This window comes from Zeus faber (assembly GCF_960531495.2).
Source record: "Zeus faber genome assembly, chromosome: 13".
Lineage (NCBI taxonomy): Eukaryota > Metazoa > Chordata > Actinopteri > Zeiformes > Zeidae > Zeus > Zeus faber.
In genome coordinates, this window is record NC_137198.1 from 12,003,790 (window position 1) to 12,018,426 (window position 14,637).

Below are 14,637 nucleotides of genomic sequence, written 5' to 3' on the forward strand. Positions count from 1 at the left end.
AGGAGGACCCCCCCGCCCCCCGCCCCCCCGCTCTCCACGCGCGGCCCCAACTCCGCCGCCCCTCCCCCGACTGCCCGCAACACACCCGCCCTCCTCGCTCTCGCCTCCGCACTCACGGGGAGCGTCGACGCCCCTCATTTCAGTTCAACTACGAGAAAAACAGAGCAACGGACATTGAGACGGTGTTTGTGGGGGAGCGTGGCGACGGAGCGAGGCGGCCTGCAAGGGGACGGATGAGAACCACGCCCGCGCACACTCATCATGTCCTGTGGGACGGCGCGGGGGCGGAGCGGTGGGCCACGCCCGCCTCCGTCCCCCACCGGAACCCTTCGTCCCCGCCTCCCCTCGGGAGGGGGAAAGAAGTACATTTTTTTTTTTTTCCCAAAACACAGGCACCTGTCACCTTTCACACACGCCCGGCTCTCCATGGCTCGTCCCGCTTGGTAGCGCGTCGTCTCGCCCGCCGCCTTCGCCTCGCCTCTCTCTCTCTCTTTTTCTGTCCGTCTTGGTCGCCGTGCGCGGGCAAAGATTTCGGCGTCCGGCGCCTCGGCGAAGGACGCGCTTTTTTGATCTCTTTTTTTTTTTTTTTCTTTCTTTTTTTTCTCTTTTCCGGCTTCGTGTCTCTTATGTTTTTTTTTTTTTTTTATTATTATTATTTTTTTTTTCCGTTTTTGTTTTTTCGTCCTGGTTTTCACGTGCGTCGGTTTGTGGCTTCAGCTTGCGCAGCGTCAGGATTGAACGTGTTCCCGCTCTCGTCTGCATGTGTATGCCGTGTTACTACAAAAGAAAAACACTCAACAGAAACACAAGTACTAAACAGATATATAACGAAAAAAAAAACACAAACTATATAGCGTCACACACAGCATGGAGCGCCATGTGTAACCGACAAAAGTTGTGGTGGTGGTTGTTTGACTTGCTCTTTTCTCACACTTTTTCGCTTTTGTCTGTTGTTTTTTACTTTAATTTTTTTATTTGGAGAGGTGTTGTTTATTTATTTTCTTTTTTTTTTTTTTTGCTGAAACGACTAGATGTGTATTCTTAATATGTATTTGATACCACAGATAGTTTTTGCATGAAAAGTTACTTCCGTAGTTGAGGAGCTGAGGTGTGTGTGTTTTTGTTTTTTTTTTGTCGTTTTTTGGTTTTTTTTTTTACTGTTGTTTGTGGTGACAGAAAAGCTGAGTCGTGCTTTTGACGCATATCTACTCGCAGACTTAAGAGAAGAAGCCGGGCGGGGTTTTTGTAAGACGGACGGCTCAAGTCTCTTGGACGTTATGGGCGAATCTGCTGCTGGAATTTTTTTTTTTTTTTTACGGCGGTGTAAGAAGGATCAATCGTATTTATTTTGTCTTCTGATGACTTTGTTTTTATTCATTCGCCGTTTTATTCGTCGACGTCCTGGTCAACTTTGTTTAACCGGCCCACTTTGTACGTGGCTTTCTCTTCTGAAAATCTACTACTGCTTGTTTTGCACTGAGTACCTCTTGATATTTCTAAGCGACAGCCGTGTCCTGCTGCAAAGGTAGAATATTCCGCCGCTTCTTGCTGTAAATAGCCGAGTAGTACAGTGATGGAAAACAATCCATTTTCAATTTTACAGCTTACCGAAAGAATTTTGTAGAGAAAAGGGAAATAATTGAGGCAGCCTCATTAAATATCAACCAAAGCGATCACTCACCTCACATCGTAGTGACATAAAAGAAAAAGAAAAAGCTATGAAGTGAATTGACTTATTTATCTTGTTTCAATACACTGATTTTTATTCATTTCTTTTTTTCTTGATGTAACCCGAAACGGAAACAAAATTTGTGCTCCCGTTTCTAACTGAAATGGCGTTTGTGTTTTCTTTAAGTTCCGATTTTTGGAAAACCGAACTGAAATAAATTGCACAACCCCCTGAAAAAGGTTAAACACGGGATGATGCCTGAACCGCTGTTTCGTTGTCCCTCGCTTTACTCTTTTTCTATTTTAATTAATTTTAATAATAATTAAATAATAATTAAAAAAAAGTTGTTGTTTTTTTACATTCCCTCCAAAAACCCATATCAGCTCAGTGTGTATCATCTATTCATTATTTCCTTGCTTGAAAAGTATCGTTGAACAATTGTTCAGGAACAGGGATTGGGTTTTTGTTCTTTTTTTTTTTTTTCCCCACTCGGTGAGTCTAAACCATATTTATACGAGGCAGCATGGAAGAGGAGGAAACAAAAAAAAAAATCATTTTGCTATGAAAATATTTCGTCTGCATGTGAGCACTTTATTGTCAGTGTTTTGTTATTCTCTCTCCACACTGTGTAAAAATAGTCACGCTATAACCGAAATAGGAAGCACACCGTATTCCTTTCTCTCTCTCGCTCTCTCTCTCTCTCTCTCTCTCTCTCTTTCTCTCTCTGTCTCTGTCGTGTCTGTGTTTTCTTTGCTCAAGCTGAACACCTGGGTAGCCTTCTCACCAGCATATTGCAGTGAGTGAAACACTCAAAAGGTTCTGACGTCCACTCCCTCTTTCTGTCGTTTGCCGTGGCGGCCCGTAGGCCGATCGGATCTGCAAAAGAAAAAAAAAAGGGGAGGCTTGAAAACGCAAAAAAAAATAAAGAAAAGGATTGAAAATGGACGGGTTGGATTTTTAAGAAACGGCAGAACGGGGGGGGGGGGGGGGGGGGCGTCGAGTCGACACTGGAGGAAAAAAAATAAATCATCGTCTTTGTTTAAAAGTCTTTGTCCTTTTTCGGCGCCCGTCCGTGTGATCTTCTCAGCACGCGCGTATAACCGAGTGTCGTTTTTTTGACAGTGTTGTCTGTTGAAAATACCGTGGTAAAAATGTGAGAATGTGCAGGAGGTAGAGGAGGATACCAGTCGGAAGATTTTCTTTCTTGCCGACCGACTCACCGACTGTGGTCATGGTTATTCGGAAAAAAAACGCGGTGAAATTTTTTTTTTTTGGTCTTGATTGGAAAGAAAAATGTATATTTATGTACATATGCCAAGTGTTTATTTTATTTTATTTTATTTTATTTTATTTTTTCTGTTGCAGAAGCCAGTCCCAGTGTGCAGTTTGTTACAAGCTTCTCTTTAGTATGTCACAAAATGAAAGCGGAAAAAAAGAAGAACGTGAAAAAAAACAAAAACCCACAAAAATATTGAAGTTTGTCCTGACAATGCTCGATCAAAAAACCAACTCTCAATGTGTTGTGTTGAACATGGACTCTGTTTGAATGTTTCTCTTCTTTTTGGGGGGAAAATGGTCAATAAATACCGTTTATCACTGTTGTATTGTTTCTGTTAAGCTATAAATATTGTGTCTTGTACTGTAGGAATCCCGAAAACAAAGTAGCAAAACAAGCAATAATTTACAGTTCTATAATACAGGTATGTGTATTTTCATGTTCTGTACTTATTTCTTCGAGATGGCCTCCGTCTCTTACAGTATCCGCTTCTATTTGTGTAGTATAATTGTCATTTGTTTCACATACAGAAATACATAAAGAGCTATTCTTAAAAAAAAAAAAAGAAAAAGAAAAAACATGTTTATTGTGATTCATTTTAGCACAAGAGGTTTAAGATGACAGAAAAACAGCCGAGGGGCGTCGGACTTGATGAATTTAAGACTCCGTAAGATTGAATTACATCGTTTCAAACTGGATAGAGCACCTTCCAGATCGGTTCTTTAAAAATAAATGCTAAACAGACGGACAGGCAACAGAATTGCTCTTTAAAGAAAACTTAAAAAATAACAATTATCTAAAAAAGAAAATTCAAAAATGCCTTGTTAAAATTCTAGGATATACCGCTTGCACTTTGTACCGAGCAATAAACATCGAGTCGGTCTCCATTCACCCCTTCGCGGAAACCCCTGAGATATGAAATCGTACAGTAAACGTAGGGCCGCTGAGGCTATTGTTCCCAAATCCTCTTTTTTTTTTTTTTATTGACGATCACACTTCTCTAAGCAGCTACAGTCATTTCCCTCTTGTGAGCCGTGGGGGGGTGAACGGCTGGATGACTGACGGCCTCTACACGGTGAATTGAATCATAGTGGGCTTCTTCTTTTGTTTGTGTTTTTCTGACATATTCCACTTCCTTATCGCGCCTGAGAATGAAAAAAAGCAAACAAACAAACAAAAAAATATCTATTACAACTAGTGGGAAGTGAACACGCAAGGCAGTGACGCACCGCCGCGGAGGCCTGCCTCGCTTGTCCAAACTGCTGTTTTCTCACGCGGCCCGTGTGGTCATGGGGTTTGGGACAAAACAAAACAACGGTGACTATCTTTAGCGACGAGCGAGGGGGGCCGGGGGGGCGGAGGATGGGGGCCGGGGTGGGCGGAGGACAGGGGACGGGGGGGGCGGAGGTCAGGCCGACGTGGTGCTGTGGTGTTGACTTGCTGCGTATCGATCCAGAGGTTCTGCTCCAGTTCCGTGGAGGACGCTGTGTTCCCGGCGGACGCTCGTCCCCACCCTGTCCGCCCATCTCTCCACGTTTACTGGACGGAAATCTGTGATTATTAAAAAGGTCTAAGTCATTATTATGCTTTTTTTTTGGGGGGGGGCTGCCGCTGTTTTTTTTCATTCTTCCCCATCCAATGGCCGGATGTACTGCTGCTTATGGGCTTGTTTGATAGGAAATATCTATAGGCGTGAGAATAATAATGATTATTATTATTATTTGTATTACTTGTAGTAGTAGTAGAAGTAGTATTATTAGTATTATTAATAATAAAATAACAACAAAAATAATAATAAGAAGAAGAATCATCATCATCATCATCATCATCATCAAAACAGTGAAACCATTATGATGATGATTATTATTATTATTAGCATTATTATTGTTATTATTTTGTAGTAGTGGTAGTTTTCATATTATTATTATTATTATTACTATTATTATTATTATTATTATTATTATTATTATTATGCCATTATCATCATTATTATCATCTGTTATCATATCAGATCATATGTTTTGTTATTTGTCATATGTATCATGCATCATTTTTATTATACTATCATTGTATATTATCGGTACGCTATGCTGCTCATTCACCAGTTGCCAGAGATACTCCCTGTTAACTTCTGTTTTATACCGTACGTGCACGTATATATTTCATTTCATTTTTAATTTGTCATCTCTTTTGTTGCCTTTCGCTGTTCTGTCAACACCCCCCCCCCCTCCCCACCCCCCACCCTCCGCCCCCAAGGACGAGCGTTAATAACGTGTCATCTTATCATAATTTAACTTATCCCTTATGAGGGCGGAGTGACTGACTGGCCAGCTCTGAGGCAGAAAGCCGAGCGAAGCGGGGAAATTCCTCCTCACAATGACCCTCAGTGTTGCAGTGACCAGGCAGCATGGCCGACGGTGGCTCTCACTCCGTTCACCTCAGGGGGGGGCGGGCGGCGGTGGGTGGATCAGGTTCACATCTGGGGCCAACCCCTCCACATTCCTCTCAGGCGCGCTCTTAGATTACAGTGGTTAAAGCCTGTCATTTCTTAATTGCCCAGGGGTGATGTTGCGGGAAACGTCGTCCCTTTGCGTTCACAAACAGCCGCGTTTCCCGAATAAATATAAAGCTCGGCGGTGATCTCGGCCCTAAAGTGGTGCAGGCGATGCGTGTGCAATGAGCGTCGAGGATGCAAGCCTTTTTATTTTCATCTCTCCTACAGTAGGAAAGAGCAAACGGCTGTTAAGTTTCTTCTCTCACATGTTACTCAAATAAAACACGTCAATTTTCAGGCTTTTTGAAAAAAAAATTCAGTCCAGATACAATCTGTTTCACCAGGTGCTGCGCATAGCGATGGGTGCTTCAAAAGCAATTTATCAGCTATCCATCGCAAAATAGTCCCATTCCCAGATAACAACCTGAAACCTTCAACCTGAAAGGAAAAAAATCCATAATTACCGCTGGACTGAGGCTGATAAGTCAAACAGTTCCTCGTTCGGCTGCACTGTTTGCATTGGAGCCGGACCAGCACGCTGTCACCTGCCATTTTGAAAAGACGCGTTCCTTCCCCCGTGTTTGTGCAATGCAAGTCAGGGTCAGAGCTTACATAATGGCCCTCATGATATACCGGGTTTTTTTTTTTTTTTGTTGTTTTTTTTCGAGGCCGGCCGTAAGATTATGGGATGCATGGGATCATGCAGATAGGGAGGAGGGAAAACAGGAGCGTCGGGCCCCGCCGGGACGCAGCGGAACAATGCGTGTCCGCCTCGCCGAAGTTAAGTTACACTTTCTCACAAAGGCGTAACAGTCTGGGGCTTTGTAGTCGCGGCACCACCTCGCCCCCGGAGGTAACATGAGGCTCCGCTCTGACGGCTCCTTGGCTCTGGCTGGCGAAAAACTATTATGGGCTGTGTGAGAACCGGATGGAGAGCCAGGTCGTTCACCAGTCAGACAGAGAGACAAAATGACAACTGATGAATGGAAACAAAACAAACAAAACAGCCAAGTACATTTCCATGGTGTGAACCCACCCGCCGCCCTTTGGACACCGTTCACTTCCGAGTCTACACACACACGTGCACACACACGCGTGTGTGCACACACACACACACACACACACACATACACTCACGCACACGCACGCACGCACGGACACACCCATCCCCCCCCCCACCACACACACACACACATACACACACACGCACGCGTGCACGCGCAGCCGCACGCGCACACACGCACACACACACACGCACAAGATGAGCAGAGACCTTGGAAAAGCAATTAAAGTGTGATAACATCTCTGAGCCCCGCCACATATCTCCGCACGCATGCAAACACGCTCTATGGGCCTCCACCTGCAGACGCACACACACACTGCAGTCACACACACACACCCACACACACAGACACACACGGTCACACCCTTTATCGTGTGTGTGTGTGTGTGTGTGTGTGTGTGTGTGTGCGTGTGTGAGAGAGCGAGAGAAAAAGAGAGAGAGAGAGAGAGAGAGAGAGAGAGAGAGAGAGGCTTCCCCACCCCGAGGGATGTGGGACTGTGAGACGCCGTGATTTGGGGCGGGAGGACGTGGCATTAAGGGCAGGGAGCGCGGAGGCGAGGTGAGGGTTCTGATCGCTGCGGTGGCCGCGGCAACGCCTTGGACAGGGCAGAGGGACCTGAAAAACCTGATGGCTGCCAGGAGGACGCGTCGAGGAGGGAGTAACAAGTGAGGTACGACGAAGAAGAAGAAGAAGAAGAAGAAGAAGAAGAAGAAGCAGCAGTGCGGAGCCCGTCCTCCTCCTCCTCCTCCTGCTCCTCCTCCGCCCCCCCCCCCCCTTTCACCCTCACACACTGACTCTCATAGAAATAAGAGACACACCACACATCAGCTTTTGTTGTTGTTATTTTTTTGGGGCGGGGGGGGGGGGGGGGATCGCGGGATTTTCTCTCTGCCTTACCTGAAAGACCTCGCCAGCTATTGGGACGTATTCTCGGATCAACAGAGATCTCTTGTTCTCCTTCTCTGGTCTCCAAACCCGTCGGCCCTCGATCCGCCTTCTCAGCCGGTGGACTATGCCCCCCGCGGTGGGCTGAGGCAGAGGGGCCGGGTGCCGCTCGGGCTCCCACCTGGAGGAGGGGACGGAACCAGAGAGAAAGGACTCTTTCACGGGCTGGGTGAGTAGAAAACAGCAGCCACGGCAACTTTCTACCTGGCTCCCGCGATTCAACGTCTCTTTAGGCCGGGGTCGGTTGTGTCTGTTTTTCCTGTGCTTGGTTCTGTGCTCGGATCTGGACCGTCCGTAATCCATGTTCTGTGTCTGTGGGTGTGGATGGATGGGGTTCAGTGTGAGTGTAAGTTTGGAGAAGAGGAACGGGTTCTCCATCACTCAACATGCCCGATACGCGAGGTGAGCCTCGCATTCCGCACATTAGGGAAGCACCGCTGGGGCACAGAGAGAGAGAGAGAGAGAGAGAGAGAGAGAGAGAGAGAGAGAGAGAGGGTGAACGTGCAGAAGATCCAAATCTATAGGAATTATTAATGGTTTTAGGAACGGTCCGACTCTTAACATCTTACCTAGGATCTGCATTGTAATGGATATAAACAACTTACCTAGTTAGGAGTTGTTGGTATTGGTATGAAGTCGTAATATTGATTTATTGGTCCTTTTAACATTTTAGATGTTAAATTCCACTTTTTAAATTCAACAAAGCGATGATTTGAATTCTGAAATATTTGGGTTTTATTCTGTGTTATGTTTTCAGCTTGTGGTCGATCATATTATTATTGGTTTTGTTTTTGTGCACTGTTTGTTTTGGCTCATCCAATGCACAGATAAAATAGATTTCTATGACGCTATGTGATGTTGTGGATTTCGTCAATAATTGATTTACCGTCCAGTGGAAGACTCGTTTGTTCTTATCATCAAAGCAGATGTGGTAGATGTTCTTGCGGAGCGTTGGCCTCTTTTCTATTTACTTACTTAGATAAAGTGCATTACAATAAGGCACGTTCAAATTCCAAATTCAACCCATTCATATGGGTTCACATTCACATGAATTTGTAGGTAAATTTAAGTAAATTAACTAATATATATATATATATATATATATATATATATATATATATATATATATATATATATATATATTTGTATGAAACAAATTTCTAAATGAGTCGCCATAACTAATGTTGTCATTAGGTAAACCATATTGGGGTAAATAGGTGAAACTACAAATCCAATCTACACTGTGTGATGTGATTTATTTGTTACAATTTATTAGTTACTGTTAGTTGCAGATAATCAAATTGAATACAACAATGAACACCTATGCAATGCTTGAATTATATTATTTTTTATATATATACTGTGTGTGTGTGTGTATCTATATACTGTATATATAGTAGATATATATATGTGTTTTTACATGTATTATATATTAGCTTGATATGTAGCTTGAATGTTATTCTCCCTTGTAAGTCACTTTGGATAAAAGCGTCTGCTAAATGACTAAATGTAAATGTATATATTGCTTATATGTGGTGTGAGCGGTCACACCTGTCCTGGGTCTAGGTAATTAAGCCCAGGATCAGTGTGGCTGAACGCCTGTTGTTGTTAGAGTAATCAATGAGCAACAGTTAAAACCCCCATCCCCACACACACACAGGAGAGGAGCCCTTTTCATGACACATTGTCCATCTGCTCCGGGCTTGTTCCAGCTTGCCCACTCTTCACAATAAACTGCTGTGTTTTCAACCGCATCGCCTGTGCCTATCTCTGTGCCCTGAAAATCCCACTCAGATGGGGTGTAGCAGGCAGAACTGTCACAATATATTATATATATATATATATATATATATATATATATATATATATATATATATATATATATATATATATATATATATATATATATGTATGTATATATATATGTGTGTGTGCATGTGTGTGTGTATATCTATATATATATGTATATATCCTTTTCCCAAAAGTTCATATGTCAGTTTATCATGATACGCTTATACTACTTCAAATATCTGAAAATCATACTCAATGATTAACAGAAGTTTCATGAATTGTGGTAATTTAGTTATTAATAATACATGCATTACCTGTGAATGATGTGCATTACTAATATATTAATTATTTATGCATTACTTTATGTTTTTGTGCCTTTGCAATGTCCTGCCAAGTACCATCTTAAAATACAAGCTGTCAGTGAATTATCTTGAACCTGACCTGACTTGTACTGTTTCCAGGAAATTTAAATCCTATTCAATTCAGTGGAAAAATCGACATTATATCGATGATAGATTAAATTAGTCACAGCGGCGGGTGACTCGCCGGCCACGTAGAACAATAGTGTAAAGGAATGACGTTGCGACTCCGATCATTTTTCTCATCATCTCCGTGGCAATAGGATCCACAAAACATTTCAGGTGACATGTTAGTTAGGTATCTTGGATGCGGGCCAACTTCAGCTATTCCTGTCTGCAGTATATACTTATTGCGTCGAACAATTTAAGGATGTCGGCCTGTGAAACTCATTTCACAAATGGCAACCCCGAATAGAACTATTTGGCCGTGAGATACAGCACATGAGTGAGTGCGTTCCCGGACATCTCGGGCCAGACGGACCGTTCCCAATCTCAAGACTCGCTTGAAGTGTCCGTTCGTGTGCTGGGACTTGGCTGGGAACGGCCTCCCATTAGGACTTTCTCCCGGCATCAGAACGGGCCTGTGCCTCCGTCTGCCGGCGTCTGGCCTGTCTCGGCTCTATAAATATCCCTTTCAAAATCGCCTTGTGACTTGAGGAGCTTCTTGTGTAAGAGCAACAGCTTCAACGGCAAAGCTACTTTGTTTTTTTGTGAGGGGGGGTTTGGTTCCCTCCAGAGATAGAGTCTAAAAGGCCCTTGTGATCAGAACATTCGATTTTACAGTCTGTGATGTCACGACTCAGAATTGCTCAAGAAGGGTCTTGTTTGTTTGTTCTGATTCGCGCAATTCAAAGGAACACATCGGCTTTTTTCCCCGATGGAAGCTCTGTGGCGTTTACCATTGCGGTAGCCACGGCAACGAGCTGATGGCGTTTCAGGAGTTTTTAAGAGCTCGGAACCGTGAAAGTTACGACAGACCCGCTAAGCCCACGCGAGGAGGAGGAGGGGGAGGTGGTGGAGGAGGTGGAGGAGGATGAACGGGTGGCAGTGGAACAAGTGAGTGCGTCACAAGTGGAGCCAGCTAATGGCCGTCAATGTCCATGCACCCCACCCTCCACCCCTCCACCGGAAGCCGGAGGGGAAAGCGGAACTAACATCTCCACCTGCGTTTGATTGACTGCTTCAATATTGACTCAGACCCAGACTGTCATCTGATGAAGGTCACGCTTTGAATGTGCTTCGCGGCACCAACGTGCGCGGGGGATTCGGTCTGACTCGCTCGTGTTCTCGTGGCCGTGTTTTTTGTTTTTTTTACGTGCCCGTGTGTAGAAAGGGCCTCGCCCCGTTATCGCTTTTTTTTTTTCGCCTCGTCCTTTTTTTTTTTGCGCGTATCGGGAGGGGGGAAGCGAAGCTGTTCCCGTTCCGCATCGAGCGGCCCTCCGAACACACCAATAAAAGGCTTTCGTGTTTGCCGAGGGAGGAAGAGAGGATATTGAATCTACGGTGTAAGCAAATAGCCGCGGTCGCTGGAACAATACACAAACCATTATTGCGGCGGAGACAGGTGGGGGTGGGGGCAGGCAGACAAAGGGCAAACACACAATCTGATGACTTCATTTACAGAGTATTCTGCCTCTGAATCACTCATGAAATAGTGACATAAACACGTTGCGGATTTCAATCTCCGCCAATCACTTTGACTCGTGGACAATTCAGCCTTTCGATAATATTCGCTTTCGAACTTCCCTCTTTAAATCTGTTTTTCCAGCCATCGTATCAGGTGTGATTTGTTTTTCACAAGTTGAGGTTATATTTCTTCACGTCATATTTCTGGTCACTAAGGTTCTCCATCTTCCCCCGCGCATACTGTACGTGCACCACGTGATCGGTTACTTATCGGAGGCCGTCACCACAACAAACATCAGTCGTGATATACAGTACGTGCCGTTACCAATCTGCATCCCCTAATAGTGCGTCAACATTGTGGGACGACTCGTCGTGCGAGATAAAAACCCAGCGCGCTGTACACCACAGCCAAATCACTAGATTTACGGCAGTTATACCCTTGTCCTTCAGCTGTCTCATAACACCAAAATATTCCCGGCTATATATGAGGCACATTCATTTGATGCCTTGGAGAGCACCGTCACACAAACTGCCCGCTTTTTGGAGAGGTCGGTGAAAATATACCTCGTGGTCGTGTTGGTGGTGTGACCGAAGACAACGTATAGTACGAGTATAAGATTTCCACTCAGTGACAAACACAACCGACAACTCTTTCAGAGCTCTGCAAAGTCAAAGATCCAAGATTCAAGATTCAAGATTTTTATTTGTCACATGCACACAGGTATGCAGTGAAATGCAAAGTGGAAGCGCATACAGATATTGTGCACATTTTTAGCAGCAAACAATAGCAACTCCAATATAAAAAAAATAGTAGGAAAATAGAAATAGAATAAATATTTGGACTGTACAAGAGAAGACAAAAATAATAAAAATAATATATATATATATAGATATATATAGTCTGTGCAAAATAGATCTAGAATAGTGCAAAACTCAAAATTTCGGTCACAATTTTGAAAGTAAATGGCTTAAATGGTCAATTAAGTTTTTTTTCCTTTATATTTTTTCTCCATGTTATTCATCATATCATATCGTATCATTTTGGATTGGTGCGGCTTTGACCACGGCCCCTCACCCGTCTCTCTATCTGCTCCGGTTGGGGATGTTGCATCACCACGTGTTCCGCACGTGGAAAAACCACAGGCAAAGGTCGGGGCGGCCGCGGGCCTCTCCCGTCTCCCCCGCCTGGGCTTCATATGTTTGCCGTGCGGAGACGGAGCCCTCGGTGCTTCCTGGACGGAACGCAGACGGGAGCAGGAAATTGAACTTTGTGAGAGAGCATCGAAGTGCTGCTTCAGATTCCAGTGTTTACGCCCGGCGACTCATCTGCCGAGCGGCATTTGAAGTCAAGAGGCGAGGCCCGGAAAAAGGACGCATCGATGAGATTGTCATTTTATGCCAAATGATTTCTGAACAGACAACATAGCTTATCAGGAAGAAAATAATTGGATTGGAGGGGGAAAAGGGCGGAGAGCGAGTGGGTTCTCTCTCTCTCTCTCTTTCTCTCTCTCTCTCTCTCTCTCTCTCTTTCTCGCTTCTTCACAAACGGGTTCCTTTAAAGGTCTAACTGATATTTGCTCTTTCCTGGTTCTTCTCGTCCATTCGGGTCAACATCCCAAATTCATATTATTGGTCAATCTCAATGTCACATTCTAGGAGCTAAATCTATAATGCCAATCACAGGATGCGTCGCGATGTGACGTTCCCCATTCATTATCGCCGGGGAAGCTTATGACGTTTTTTTTTTCTTTCTAACAAATTTGAATAGAAATCCCAGCTTCCAAAATATCCTGTTTTTATGTTAAAGTATTTTTCTTCAGTGGTAACAGTTATTTGACTTGCGGTGGAATGGAGAGCAATGATACTGCGAACCTGTCGGTACGACTGCATAGGTTTAATAACAGCGTGGCATGAGTCGAGGAGAATAAAAGCACGAGTCAATAACAATGACTCATGCTTTTATTTTGAATTTTTTTATTATCATCAATCAGATTCAACAAATAATAGGGATACGCTGAGAGATTGGTTGCTGGGGCTGTGTGTGTGTGTGCGTGTGCGTGCGTGTGTGTGTGTGTGTGCGCCACAACGCATAACTGCAGGAAGGCTGCACTTCTGTGTACCAAGGCTTTTCATCGGCGGTGAAAATTCCCTTCTCCTAAGGAGCACCTGCTGCAATCGCAGCGCAGTGCTCTAGTTTTTAATGTAAACACAACCTGGTATTTGGTTTCCCATGTCCTATCAGCGAATAGGATGAACTCCAAATAGAATTTCCTGTACTTAAAAAGTCGCTATCAATCAAACTCTAATAAAATAATATGAGATAACACTTGATTAATCCCAGGGGTGAAATTCAGGAAGTAACAAAAGAAAAAAAGAAAAACATGCAAATACGATAATAAATATATATATATATTGGTTGCAAATGGATTGATTGATTGGAAATGGATATTGAATATATCTAACATTTGCAAAACATTAGCCAGTTAACGGTTTTGTATGTGAGGTTTGCATTCTAGGCAAAATACCTCTATTGGCGACAAATACTAATTTATTTTTTCAGAAGAAAACAGAACAGAAAATATTGTTTCGACAACATCAGCAAAACTCTTCACACCCTGTAATGGTGTGTCGTAGCTTGGATGCTTGTTTTGGAAACCAAATATCTCGACAGATACGGCCGTCAAGTCCCTGTCTGTGTTTTTGATAATGTCTGTGGTCGAAAGCAGTGCAAATCTAACGACATAACAATATCCTTAAGGGGCAAAACCTGCATATAGAAAACAACATAATCCAAACATCCTAGAGAAGAAAAAAAAATAGATTTTGATCTGGTCATATGGTGTTATTCTGTGTTCTTGGTCTGAGGGTTGAAAAGCTGCTTTGAACGATCGAGTGACATCAGTCATTACTCGATAATGGATAGTCCTTGATTCTCGAGTTAGAGACCACACCACAACACATAGATGGAGTTGTAATTGGCTGAAGATAATACGGGAAACGCTAAATAATAGAAGAGAGATGATGGTGGGCCGGGCCTTCCGATGCCCCGCTGGTTCCGAGGGGATTCAAAAAAAAAAGAAAAAAGGAGCGAGCGAGGGAGCGAGCGAGGGGGCCTGATGTGGATGCCGGGGAGGTGGCGAGTTGTAAACGCTACGACGACCGAATGACGGATGTATGGACCTGACGGGTGTATGCGCGTAAAGTTGATTGGTAGTAGGTGTGGTTGGGGCGCGGTCTCTGCTCCCGGACCCTCAGTTAATTCCAGTGGAGTCACTCACTGAACTCCCACAATGACGATGGCCACTCCTTGACCTGCCGCTGGCCGATGACGTCGTCCATCGGGTATTGAACGCCACGTTGAAATCTCTGTTACCGAGAATTTGTGGTCGAAGTGCCGGAGACATTCTCTGGTT